The sequence below is a fragment of the Crocuta crocuta genome, unplaced genomic scaffold (assembly GCF_008692635.1).
Source record: "Crocuta crocuta isolate KB4526 unplaced genomic scaffold, BGI_CrCroc_1.0 scaffold69-1, whole genome shotgun sequence".
NCBI classification, from domain to species: Eukaryota; Metazoa; Chordata; class Mammalia; order Carnivora; family Hyaenidae; genus Crocuta; species Crocuta crocuta.
In genome coordinates this window covers 40,493-54,452 of record NW_027551577.1, presented here as the reverse complement: position 1 = coordinate 54,452, position 13,960 = coordinate 40,493, and the positions used below count along the sequence as shown (strand labels likewise).

The 13,960-nt window shown below is 47.3% G+C and overlaps 1 long non-coding RNA gene across 1 annotated transcript in view; it reads left to right on the top strand.

Moving 5' to 3' along the window:
• Positions 1–13,960, top strand: part of LOC144221186 (uncharacterized) — a 36,164-nt gene that overhangs the window by 635 nt on the left and 21,569 nt on the right. The gene's annotated exons all lie outside the window — the stretch shown is intronic.

Sequence of the window (13,960 nt, the reverse complement as noted above, 5' to 3'; positions counted from 1 at the left end):
CCCTCCCCTCCTGCACGGAGGAGGCGCCCGGCACTCGCGGGGCAGCCTGAGGCTCCCGCTGGGGAGCCGAAGCTCCAGGGCTCTCCGAGGGAGGTCCGGCTCCTGGAGGGCTCCCGGGAGGAAGGCGTCCTGGGAGTGCGAGGCACGGGGCCGGGAAGGGGGCCCGCGCCCTGCAGACCCTGGGGCCTGGCCGGCGGCAAAGGAGGCCTGGGTGCACCCCTGCGGGAAGGGGCTGAGGATGGGCAGCAGGGTCGGGACGCTTTTCTCTTCCTCTGTTCCCTGCCCCTCCTCAAAACAAAACGGCGCACTCTTCCAGCACCGGGTGCAGGCCTCGCCGAAAAAGCAAAGGGCTTTGCTTTTTTTCTTTTCTCTCTCTCTCTTTTTTTTTTTTTTGGTCCAAAGTCTCCTTTGATTTCTGACACTGAAACATGGGAATGTCTTAGGTTAGGATGACAGTGCCTGTTGGCGCTGCTTACCCTTTATGCACTTTACTGGCATATATTCGTCTGTTTAAGCTAGATAATTAAAAAAATCGGTTTCACTTTGATCATTGGTGCTGTATGTTTTTGCTGGTTGCATTTCCTTCTCTGTGGTTAATAAGAACCAGCAGCCCGGGGGCGGGGGGTGGAAGCTGCCCTTCTAGTTTTTATCAGCAGCTGGTTGCTCCCTCTGTTTGAAAGGTGCTCTCTCCCAGTTTGCAGATTTTACAAATCTTGTTCTAAACCCAAGCCTGCCTTGGCGAGAGTGAACGCTTGCATTTGTTTCCTCTGACCATTCAGAGACAAAACTCAGAAATGATGGTGTTCCTGTTAGTATTTGTAAGTCAGTTTTGCGTACTGCATAGTTTAGCATACCAGACTTTAACTCTTCGCTCTCCTCCACTAACTTGCACGCTCATTGTTTCCTCCTTGCGGCGCACGACTGTGAAGGGTAGCGTGGGTAGTTGAAAGAGAGCTTTAGAGTACTGATGACACGATCTTGGAGCAAGTTAATTATCATCTCTAAATCTTAATGCCTTAACTTTAAATAATGGGTTTAGCAACACTTGAGAGGTTTGTTGTGTATGCTGAACACAATTTTGTGTTTATTTTCTTCTGTGTTTCCTTTTACGTCTGGATGAAAATCATCTCCCCCATGGTTGAAATGATGTAAGCTTCTCAAATTGTATTTAATTTTGGCAAAGTATTAATCCCAGGCTCATTTCCCCTGCCACTGTTTTTGTCACATTTGGGGCAGCTTGCTTTTGGCTTTCCATTTGGAAGGGAATGCAAACTAATCTTTATTTTGACCAAAACACAATACAATTAAGAAGATAATTCTATAAATAACCATGGAGTACATTCCCAAACTCTGAATGTTGTAGTAAAAACAGCTGTGGGTTATTTCTGGAGACTTGATTTTAAGGCCAATCTCTGTCACCTACTAACATCGTGACCAGAAAAAGTTACTTCTACTTAACTTTTGTATTTGATTTTCCTCTGTAAGAGCGTAATAGTATCTATTGCAAGACATCAAGACCTCAGGGATTACAGGGAATAATATGCCTTGAAAAAGTAGTTGGTGTTAATGTTATTTACAAAAAGGCGTTGAGGATTTCAGAGAGCTGCTTAACCACCATGGTTGCCACTTGCTCCAGCTGATTTAGAACTGGGAGTTTACCTGAAGAGTTCACTTACAGACGCAGTCCTTGTGAAACCCAAACTTTCACTTTTAGATGTTCTCTTGAGTTCTGTAATGGGAAATTCCTTTTAAGTGCTTATGGAATCAGCCTTGTTACCAGCCTCTGATGGTTGCCAAAACAAATCCAGAGGAAGATTTTACTTTGTGTCTTTTTCTAGGTTCCTTCCTGGATCGTTTTGCTGTGCCGCTTCTAGTTTGCCTTAGCAAAATGATAAGTAAAAGGGACACCAGGGTGGCGCAGTCGGGTAAGCGTCCAGCTTTGGTGCAGGTCGTAATCTCACGGTTTGGGAGTTCGGGCCATGTGGGGGCTCTGTGCTGACAGCTCAGAGCCTGGAGCCTGCTTCGGATTATGGTGTCTCCCTCTCTCTCTGCCCCCCCTCCCCCCATTGTGCTCTTTCTCTCGAAAATAAACAAACATGGAAAAAAAAATTAAGAATAAAATTGACTAGCACATATTAAAGAAATACAAATAACATTTAAAATTTTATGTTTATTTTTTGAGAGGGGGAGAGCCCACATAATAAGTGGGGGAGGGGCAGAGAGAGAGGGAGACACACAATCTCAAGCAGGCTCCAGGCTCCGAGCTGTCAGCCCAGAGCCCCACGTGGGGTTGGATCCCACAAACGTGGAGATTATGACCTGAGCCGAAGTGGAAAGCTTAACCTACTGAGCCATTCAGACGCCCCACAAATGACATTTTTAGTGAATGGAAAGGTACACCTTAATTAACCGCTCTTGGAGAGCAGACACAGCCGTGTGAGGACAAGCACTGCGCCAGATCTGGGTCCTGCCCATGGCTCTTCTGTGTGATTCCGAACTAAGCTGCTTGGCCTCTGTACCTCGCTTTTTGCTCTTCTGCAAAAGGCCAGAATCACATGTGCATTCCTGCCTCATAATGCCCTCAGATGCTCATTTATGAAAGCTCAGATGAGACAGTGGCTGCAGAAGCATGTGGAAGAAAGCCTCTGAGTAAGACTGGTGATGCAAGCAGCCAGATACACGAGCGGCTGACTTCGGTTCAGGTCATGATCTCTCGGCTTGTGAGTTCAGGCCCTGCGTTGGGCTCGTTCTGACAGCGTGGAGCCTGGAACCTGCTTGGGATTCTGTCTCCCTCTTTCTCTGCCCCTCCCCCCCTTCGAAAACTGTTTACTTAAATAAATAAGTAAAATAGCCATCATAAAAGTTGGTTTTGGGTCGCCTGGGTGGCTCAGTCGGTTAAGTGTCCGACTTCAGCTCAGGTCATGATCTCGCAGTTCGTGGGTTCGAGCCCCGCATCGGGCTCTGTGTTGACAGCTAGCTCAGAACCTGGAGCCTGCTTCAGATTCTGTGTCTCCCTCTCTCTCTGTCTCATCCTCCCCCACTCATCCTCTGTCTCACTCTGTCTCAAAAATAAATGAACTATAAAAAAAAATTTTTTTTAAAAAGTTGGTTTTGCGCCGTTGAGTATGACTTAGTAAGATAATAAGAGTTGTAAAATAAGGAGGTAAAAGTCCTGTACATTGGGAAATGTCTAAGGTGACTAAAACCATGAGACCCTGGCAATCTTAACATACCAAGTCTGCTTTTTGGCCTATGTTAGATACGCTGTCGCAGAACCTGGTGAAAGAGGAAACTTTGTGGTGTTAGGTTTGTGTCAGTTGTGTTCCGTGAAGCTCATTTGTGACTGTTAGAGGGATCCCCATCCAAAGGTAAGGAAGCTGATACGGGAGAGCCTCATAGACCGGAAAAGGGAGTGAGTGCTCCCTGTAGCCTGTAGCCAATTAGAATATGTCCAGGTTACAGAGACGACAGCAAGAGCTGCCGAGCATCTGGGACTGGCAGGTGCCGGGTGCCTCGGGCGGCCGAGCGGGTTGAGGTCAACTCTTGGCTTGCGTTGGGCTCCGTGCTGTTCGTGAAGAGCCTGCTTGGGATTCTCTCTCTTTTCCTCTTTCTCTGCCCCCGCCCCACTCCCGTGCACTCTCTGACTCTCTCTCTCTCTCTCTCAAAATAAATAAGCAAACTTTAAAATAAATAAGCGAACTTTAACAGAAAGAGAAAGAAATTGGGCCTCCAAATCTGGATAGTATGAACTGCCCCAGCAGGAAAGGCGGGAGCGTAAGTGGAAGGTGCTGGTGCCAGCAAAGCTCCTGCTACCTGGGGTGCAGTGTGACGGCTCCTTTGCACCGGAGGAGGATCTTCCGGAATATCCTCTGTCTTGTACCTCAGGGCCGATAACCAGATGCAGGCCATCCTCGGACTTGGGAGCGTATCTACTCACTAAAGTTAACTGTAACTCAGACTCGAACTCGCAGTACCATGTGTGTCGTCCGTGCATGTGCACGGGGCGGGGGGTGGGGGGGACCACAGCCTCCCCGGGGTGTGCGCTCCCAGCTGCGGCCCAGCAAGGCAAGGCTGACTGCTCGGTTCAGCTCCCGTACTTGGGGGCCCTTTCGTGCCACATTTTTCTTATTTGGGGGCTTTTTGTTGGTGTTTTTGCTGCTTATAATGGCCCTCAGGCAGAGTGCCGAAGTGCTGTGAAGCGTTCCTGAGGGCAAGAAGGTTGTGAAGTGTGTTATGGAAAAAATAGGTGGAGAAAACGCGTGCATTAAATACGCTTCCGTCAGGCTTGGACTGTAGTGCTGTTGGCCATGAACTCCGTGTTAGTGAATCAGTGAGAGGTCTCAGATAAGGTGTCTTCAGACAGAAACACTCATGAAACTAGATGATGTACGGATCAATTGACACAAAACCTAACCAGCGGCCCGTGCGTTTCCTCTAGCAGCGGTGGCTCGTTTTCGATTCAGGGTCCTGGGGCCGCTTAGAGAGCGGGACTCCTGTGAATACGGAGGCAGCGTGTCTCCTGATGCCGGTTTAGAGAGCCTCCTAATGACAGAAAGGGTCATGGGTTAGAAGGCTCTGTCCAGGCTTTAAAAGGCCGAGTCGAGACCTGGGTTTTACGGGAGGTTTGCCAGCTGGACTTGGATGCAGATTCCCGTCTTGCGTTCTTGGGCCTCCTCGTCCTGAGCCGGCAGGCCTCAGGACTTGTGAGTGGGAAATTCTAAGTATCCAGATCCGAGAAACGGCAAGAACAAGCATATCCAGAGTAAACTAAAAATGCTGACGAGTTTCCCTTATTTCAGAGACCGTGCTATAGGAGGCAGAGACGTGGAAATGAAGAGACAGATTGACAGTGGCCTAAACGCGAGAAAGAAAAGGGTAGTCCATTTTTATTGGGCAACAGTGTCGAAAAATGGTGGGAATTGGTCGTCTGCTCGAAATGTCCAGACTTGAACTTTTCTTTTCTTTTCCTCCGGCCCAGCGCTGTTAGTGTGGGCCCAGCATACAGTCTCCAGGGGACTCCCGGGGGCCCGGGGAAACTTCAGCCAGCCGTGAGAATTTTACACCAGCATCAGGCAGCCGCGTGTAAAAGGAAGTATGCTGTGACCTCGGCTTGGGTTTGCAGCGTCCACGGGCACACGGTCAGCTCTCATGCTGCGTGTGCGTGGCTGACTCGGAGGCCACACTGGAGAACAGGAGCGGAGGATCTGGTTACGGTGCCATAGCCGTGTTTGGCAGCTCGTGTTGCTGGGTCCTCAGGATGACCGAACAGCACGTCCCTAACCCCACGTCCCCGGGGGAGGGCTAGCTAAGGAGGTCCATAGATTCAAGCCTGGGACCTGTTAGCCTCAGAAGACCAGAAGTGGTTGAGTCAAGCCTTCACGCAGGAGTGTCCGTCCAAAGTGGTACCTTTAATTCCGCCCGAGCCTGCGGGGATCCTGGTCCCGTGGAAGCGATCGGAGGGGCCACGAGCAGTAGGCAGGGCCCAGCTGATGGCGGGCATCTGTGATTAGTTCCAGCATCTCCCGCGTCCCACTTGGGAGGACGACCCCGCTCTGGAGGGTGGAGATGGACCCCTGCCCGAGCAGCAGACTGCCTCCTGCAGAGCTTTCCAGGACGGGTGTGATGTCATTCTGGGATGGGTACAAAACTGCCCCAACTTAGCAAGTCTTACAGCTTTCTGGGACAATGAAGCACTGCTACCAGCTGACTCTTATAATGCGGCTTGTGCTGGAGGTTGGCAAGTACCTGAAAGCAGCCTAGCAGGGGATTGTATACACATATATTTTCAATTTTCTGGAAGTGGGCATAGAGCACGTAGGTATATTGTTCAAATTTAATGCATTTGGCCTTCAGATGTGTTTTCAGGAGAGGGTATGTGAAGTGAGCTGGATGGAAGCAGATGCTGGCCAAGCCCTGATGTTGTACTTGGTATAGAGGACGGATTGAGTTTTCACGCCAGGGACATGCCTCTGTGAGGAACGCTGGCCTCGCACAGGATCCGTCTGTTTGTGCTTTCTCGGGTAGCATGACTTTTGAAAGAGTATTTTTATTTTTATTTTTTTTATTTTTTAATTTTTTTAATTTTTATTTATTTCTAGGAGAGAGAGAGACAGCGTGAGCAGGGGAGGGTCAGAGAGAGAGGGAGACACAGACTCTGAAACAGGCTCCAGGCTCTGAGCTGGCAGTCAGCACAGAGCCCGACGCGGGGCTCGAACCCACGAACCGTGAGATCATGACCTTAGTGAAAGTCAGACGCTTAACTGACTAAGCCACCCAGGCGCCCCTTGAAAGAGTATTTTGAAGAAGGGCTGGCCTCTGTTTAGTAATGTGGTGTACACGTTATGGCAGTGAGAAACACAAAGTGAACATTTGAAAGTACCATTCAGCGATCGCTAACCGTTATCCATGGGAGCTCAGCAACAGGTTTTCTTGAGCGTGGCTAAGTGGACGCCGTCCTTCCCGATTCTGAGCCTGTTCTTAAGGCTTGAGGGCCTGTGTGCACCTTCCGTGTGCCCGGCGGTCCCAGGAACCCTACGGCTGCAGCTACGCTGTCTCTTTGCTCTGCTTTCAGAACATCTTCTGCGAGCATTTCCTCCCCTGGCTTGGTTACTATTCCCGTGACTCTGTGCTCAGCTCTTTTCAAAGAAAGTAAAATACGGCAGCGCTTTCTCATTCGCTAGAGGGGAGGGTTTGGTTCCCTTTGCTTACTTGACAAACTGTCAGGCTATTGCGTGATGTGTCTCACGGTGTAGTGAAAAGAACAAACAGACTGAAAGTCTTACCTTGGGTGATGGTGGAAAGTTTTTTTTTTGGGGGGGGGGGACTAGGATAGAACCTAAACTAAAAATAAGTAACTGCTTTTCTTCATGCGTCTTTATGGAAATCAGCTTAAGTGGAGTAAAAATAGCATTGGATGGTGAGTCAGGGGACTTGGATTCCAGTCTTAGCTTCTTCAGGAAGTCACTTATATTCTTGGCACTTCGGCTTTTCATCTGTAGAAGAGTATGAATAAGCTCATTTGGCCAAGTTGCAGGGAGAATCCAGTGGAGGAATTTACGTGTGTGTGTTTTGGAAAAGTGGGTGCACTACAACCTTAAGATGGTGGTGGGCCGTTCGAGGCTGGCGTATGTTTCTCACTTGAATTTTCAGGGCATTTTCAATAACGCTGTGTCCTTGAGTCTACACGCTGAGTTTGTGGTTATGCGGGAGGCAACGTTACTGCCATCCTAGTGAGGAGGCAAGCCTGGAGAGGTGAAGCGACCGGCCGCACAGTTAGTGTCAGCCGTGTGGAGTGGAGCCTAGAAGGAAACTGACTGAGGGGAGTTGTCACAGTAGGGCTCAAACTTAGGTTTTATGCTGCTAAAGTTCTCACTGTAGTGATTTAACAGATGGTAATGTGTGAGAAGGAGAAAAAAAAAAGGACTACACAAATGAGAGATATTTTCAGCAAGAACATAGAGGGCCGGTGTGAGAATGGAGTGTTAGCGGGAAGCATGTGTGCTGCAGGAAGCTAGGGCGGCGTTGGGTGGACACACTATGGAGAAGAAACGAGGGGAATGCTCACCTTCCTGGTATGCCCAAAGCCATGCCTGCCTGTGGCCGCCAGAATCTGGTGACGATTTGGTCTGAAGTTTCATTTCGGTTACCTTCCCGATCGGATTGACCACAGTGGGATACCTGTTTGGTCTAAGTTGCTTCAGGGCAGTGAGGTGCTTTTTCCTCTTCTGTAATGTCTGTATATAGTTCTGGTAGATAGGAGAGACTCAGAGCCCCTAAATTCTTAATGGACAAAAGGGTCACATGCCTCGTGCTGTGGTGTGAGAGTTCATACTTGTAGGCTTGTGCTCCAGTTGAAGTTATTAGCCAAGAGTGGTTTTTTATTTTTTTAAAAAAATTTTAATGTTTTATTTATTTCTGAGAGAGAGAGAGAGCGAGCGAGCAGGGGAGAGGCAGAGAGAGAGGGAGACACAGAATCTGTAGCAGGCTCCAGGCCCTGAGCTGCCAGCACAGAACCTGATGCGGGGCTTGGAGCACAGCCATGACACAGAACCCATGAACTGTGAGATCATGACCTGAGCCGAAGTTGGATGCTTAACCGACTGAGCCACCCAGGTGCCCCCCGAGGCTGGTTTAGATTAGCCCGGGAAGTGGCCCCGGTTGCAGGGGATAGAGGGATGGAACAGGGCCAACAGGAATTAGGGATGCTGGATAGTGTGTGTCGGGAAACTGGAGATGCTGTCAGCATCCCAGGATAGTGCTGTGGTCTTCCTGTTTATGCTTTTTGGGCAAGTGACAGCGTGGCAGGGACATCAGGAGGTTTGGATGGGCTTCTTCCCACCCCTGCTGGTTTCCACCCCAGCCTGGACAGCTGCTGCTTGTTCTTACGCTCTTTCCCCAATTATACGGTAGTTAGGCCACTACTCCTGGAGTGAGGCAGGCCTGGTGCTATAACTCTCACCTGGGAAATCTCCTTAGGACACTCCCATAACATATCTTGAAATTCTGTTCTTTTGCCTGAAAAAAAATTGACTACATCTTGTAATTCTATTTCTTTAACTTTTTTTAAGGTTTATTTTGAGAGAGACAGCATGAATGGGGGAAGGGCAGATAGAGGAGGACTGAGAATCCCAAGCAGGCTCTGCGCTGTCAGCACAGAGCCCGATGTGGGGGCTCGAACCCACAAAACTGTGAGATCATGACCTGAGCTGAATCTAAGAGTTGGATGTTTAACTGACTGAGCCACCCATGCACCCCATAATTCTGTGCTTTTGTCATCTTGTTGATCAAAAAGGGACGGTTCATATTTTGAAAAATCCAAAGAAGGTGAATGGATCAGAAGTGGGTTGCAGTACAGTGGAACACCTTTACAGGTGCACTTGATGTCTTTTTCCAGAACCATCCTCTTCTCACCTTAATGGGGTTACATTGCAGGTGTGAGCATTTCGAGTGATTATGTTTTTGCTTACCACGATTTTACAATGTAAAAACCATCACAGAAAGGGGAACAGGTTACCGAGATGTGCTTAGGTTTATTTTCCAGATGCTGCATCATCTTTTGCAAAAGGGAGCAGATAATTTATGGTTCATGAAGGATACAGAAGAAGCCAGGACTCTCCCTGTTTAAAACCATTCAAACTATTCAGGGGGTTTGCACTGGTGTAGAATAAAATCTCAGCTTTGTCACACCCTATGGACTACACTTGCTTGCCCACTCCCCCCGCCCCCCGTCCTCTCCCCCTTGTGTCCTGCACTGAGGTCATTCCCTCCACATCTCCACGCCCAGCTTGGGGTCTTTCTTGGGTGTTTTGCCCATGCTTTTTGTCTCCTCCCTGCCCCGCCTCACAGGGCTAATTCCTCTCCTTTACGTCTCCGCTTTCATCCATCTTAGCGACCTCGCCATGTAAAGCTGTGCTCAGTACTCTTTTTTCAATATGTTTACCATCATTTGCAGTTTATTTAATATGTTTGCAGAAGTTTTGATAAATATCAATACACATGATGGCCAGCCACTTCTCATAACACCCTATGAGGGAAGTGATATTAATTCATAACCCCATTTTACAGATGAGGAAACAGCCACACAGAGGTAAGGTCATTTTCCAGGGATACACAGGAAGTGGCTGAGCCCAACTCACACTCAGGTTGGTGTCCAGAGCTCATCCTCTTAAAGAAGCACTCTCTCAGTGCTGTGTGAGCTTCCATTCAAGTACTGTGACTGTCATTTCCCCTGACACCCGTTGCTTTTTCCTAATATGCTTTATTGTTTCTTGGAGGGAGGTTGTGGATAATGTACAAGACGTAAAATTCAGAATTTTTCCCCCATGGGGTTTTTGTTTGTTCTTTTTACTGTAATCTTCCACCTTTATTTGCTCAGGTCTTTTGTGGCTAGAAAATGCCTGCTTGCTGGGCCTCATCTCCCACCTGCGTTTACTGAACCGGCCCCTTCGGTCCTGATCTCACACCTGCTTCCCGCAGGAGCCTCCTAACTGATCGGCTTCCAGTGACGTCTCACTTCACTTCCTCAAGTCAGACCATCCTCCCCAGAACTGCTAAGTGAAAATCTCACTAACCTCAGTTCCCCAGCTTGCGCAGGGGCTCATGATGGCCAGTTTTCTACTAGGTTCAGTGTAAACCCGGTTGGCTGGCTTGTTCCCCCATCCGCCCACATTGCGCTTGCCCTACCTTACTTCTCGTGCTTCTCATCCACGACTCCATGGTGACCAGGTTGGTCACAGTCTCCCCTTCTTGGGTTTTCTTTCCCGCATCTGTGCCTTTCCTGAGGCTTTGGATCCAACATGGCCGTACGTGTAAGGGTAAGACGGGGTCCTTGCACCCAAGACGTATTCCGACAGTGCGATCTGGCGAATAAGGGAGGTCAGAGAGGAGCCTGACAGCCCGGGGGAGAGAAACTGGATAAGGGAATCTTTGAATGGCTTTTAGAACCACGCACACGCGCATGCCAACCAGACCCTTTGAGCTGACGCTGATCTCTCTTATCACACGGTACACATTTTGGTTTTAAATTATATCTTATCTTTTGTTATGCTCTTTAAAATTTGTTAGCCCATTCCTTTAAAAAAATTTTGTTATCCTGTTCCTTAGAATGTTCACAAACAAGACCACGACTCCTTGAAAGCAGAGATCATGTCTTCTGTTTCTCTTTTACTTCTCTCAAGGACTTCCCTGAAGGCGGAATAATTGTGTCATAAAAATTGGTTGGTTTCATTAATAAGGTTGCAGCAGATGGCAGGTGCCTCGTAGGTGAACCTTAAACACCTAATCTCTTATCTGCCTACTTTGAAAGTAAAGTTGCTTGGGATTTTGGATTTCATATACCTGAATAAATATGTAATCTCCTAGATGCTAAAATTCTGCATCTACGTCTTAGTGTCATTTGACGTTCTTATGCTTCGATGCACAACACTTAACAATTTGCCTAACTTAATTCATGTGTTAATGTGTATCTTTTTGGGTTTAGAGTTTTCATGATGCTGGAGAGTTAAGACTGTGATGGGGGAAGGCAAGGTGGTTCAGAAGCCTTGCCCTTCAAACTCACGGGGAAACCAAGGGAATTTGAGTCTAAATACTGTATTATGGAGTAGAATGGTTATCAGCATTTAGTTCACCCAAATAAAAGACTTTAAGCCCAAATCTTGCCTGAATAGGAAACTGGCTTAGATAAAGAGAATAAGACGGAGTCCTTGGGAGTTGGGCAAACCCTTTCCTGTCCAGCTGTTCAGACCTTTCTTTGCTTTCTCCACCTTTGAACAAGTTAAAAAATCCTTACTCTGAGGAGATGGTCTTTTTTTCTGTCTTACCAAGACGCTTATGAATGTGAATGCCATTAAATGTTCTTTTATCTTTCTGATTTTACTCATCTTCTCTTGTGTCTGAAAAAGAAGAAATGAACTCTGGTTTATGATGTCACTGCCCTCGCAGTGACTGACGGTCTGCTGTGACTCTTCTGTCACATCTTCACCCCTTCCCCCCATGCCCATTTCTGGTGTTGATCAGCAATTTATTTATTTTTCGACTCCTTTCACCTATCCCCTCCTCACCCCACCCTGTAACCAGCAAACTGTTCTCTGTCTCGATGAATTTGTGTTTCTTCTAGATTCCACATACAGGAGACTAAACAGTATTTGTCTTTGTCTCCTGTCACATTTCGAGACCTTCCAAACCCTGGCAGTTTGTCTCTGGTCTTCTCCCGTCCCCACAGGTCCCTGAACAGAGCCCCTCGTTACCCTCTGCATGGCTGTAGGCTTCCTGTTGTTTACTCTGTCATTGGCTTCACGTTCTGTAGGAGGGGACCACGTGGCCCTACTGGGACAGTGTTCATTGAACACGTAGATGATCTCGTCAGTTCTCTGCTCAGAGGTTGCAGTGGGTCCCTAACGCGTACAGAGTCAAACCTGACTTTTTCCGGAGCCCCCCGTCCCCCCATGATGTGGCCCCGGTTGAAACGGCCACCACTGTCTCCTGCGTCCTCTTCCTGTTTTACTCTCGTCTTCCAGCTGATTTGGGCAACTCATTCCTGAATAGATTCTCCTTTTGTTCTTCATTCTGGAAGAACTTTTCTCTCCATCCTTCAGAGGCTCAGCTCATGGTTCTGTTTTCTCTGCAGTCTTTCAGAATTCATCTGTGTTTCTGTAGGCTTTGGTTTACACCACCATTGGGGGCACTTAGCACATTTTACCTTAATTCGTTGTTTCCCGAAGAGTTCGCTAAGCGATGTTCCAGGTTAAAAGAATGGCCAGTGACGTTTGAGAGATTTCGTCTACGCAGAGGTCATACCCCCACTGCCGACCCTCTGCAGAAAGAAGGCCTACCAGTATATTCCAAGCACAGGGAGCTGCTTAATTTGGTTTACTTCAGTGTTTCCCAAACTTATTTCTAGAAATTTTTTTTTTCTCGTAAAATAGGAACATATAGTGCAAACCACTTTAGAAAACACTGTCTTAAATTACTTTCTTGTAGGCATGTCTGCTGTTCTGATTGGAAGCTCTTTGAAAACAACCACCGGCCTTTTTGTTTTTTCTTTCCTACCTTAGCAGCACCTAGTAGATATCTGTTTAAAAAATTTTTTTTAATGTTTTATTTATTTCTGAGACAGACAGCATGAGCAGGGGAGGGTCAGAGAGAGAGGGAGACACAGAATCCGAAATAGGCTCCAGGCTCTGAGCCGGTTGTCAGCACAGAGCCCAATACAGGGCTCGAACCCACAAACCATGAGATCATGACGTGAGCTGAAGTTAGACCCTTAACTGACTGAGCCACCCAGGTGACCCCAGAGTTTATGTTTGTTGAATGAAATCACATTGCCAGTCAAGACTTGATGTTTCTTTGGAGACCTGAATTATGAAGGTTATAAAGCAGGCTGATTTGCTATATCTTGTAACTGGCACATACCTTGTAGGTACCCAGGGAACATTGAATAAATGCAGAATGTCCTTTTAAATTTATTTACATTTATTATTATTTTCTTTGAGAGAGCATGGGCACGTGAGCGGGGTGGGAGCAGAGGGGGAGGGAGGGAATCCCAAGCAGGTGTCCCATTGCGGAGTGTCTTCAAAGGGTATAGTTAAGAAGGCATTTTGCTCGGTTGAATAATGGGGTGTGTCTGTTTTCCCAGTAACGGTGTGTGCGTGCATGTGTTTGTGCACACGTGTTTAAGTCATCCAGAAAAGGAAAATTGGGCAAAGTGGCCTGATTTTCTAGGTTTTCCACCATCTTTAAATCTTTTGCAGTCTTTGCTTTTATATGTATGGTGTCATTTAAGATAAGAGAATTAAAGATAAAACCCAGGCTTATTAAACAACATGGCACCGGGTATGTTGGTGGTGGGTTGTGGTGATGGTAGGCACCATACAAAACATATTTTGAAATAAAGATATTTCAAATAAAGCATGCTGGACTCAAAGTAACACTTAAAGTGCCATTGAACTCATTTTAAAATAGAGATTCGTATTGGACTACAAATACCATTTAACTCAGCCCTGGAATTCACGGAGCTTTCACGAGTACACTGAGTATATTAAGTGACACAGTCATGCAGAGTCGCTCAGCTAAGGAGGTGAATGAACAGAATGGTTCAGGCTTAGTCATTTTTGTTAAAATTAATAAACCAACCGCCACCGCCACTACAACAGAAATCTCAGGCTGGTAGCAGCACTACGTGCATAGAGTAGCCTTTGTTCCTAAGCTGTTTTTCACTTGGTACGTCTGAATGGGCATGCTTTTATGCGCGCATGTAAACATTTATAAGCACAAATAACATGGGCACGAATAGTCACAATATCCCTTCTTCTTGTTCTAACACTAGCTGTTTACTGGATTCGTTAGCTTAGTAGACAGAATGGAATTTAACCCTTTCCTCTCTCTGTGCCTGAACCAAATCCAGTGTATTTCTTCACAGATTGGGAAGAATTTCATCCTCAGAATTGTGATTTGCGTTTCGGGG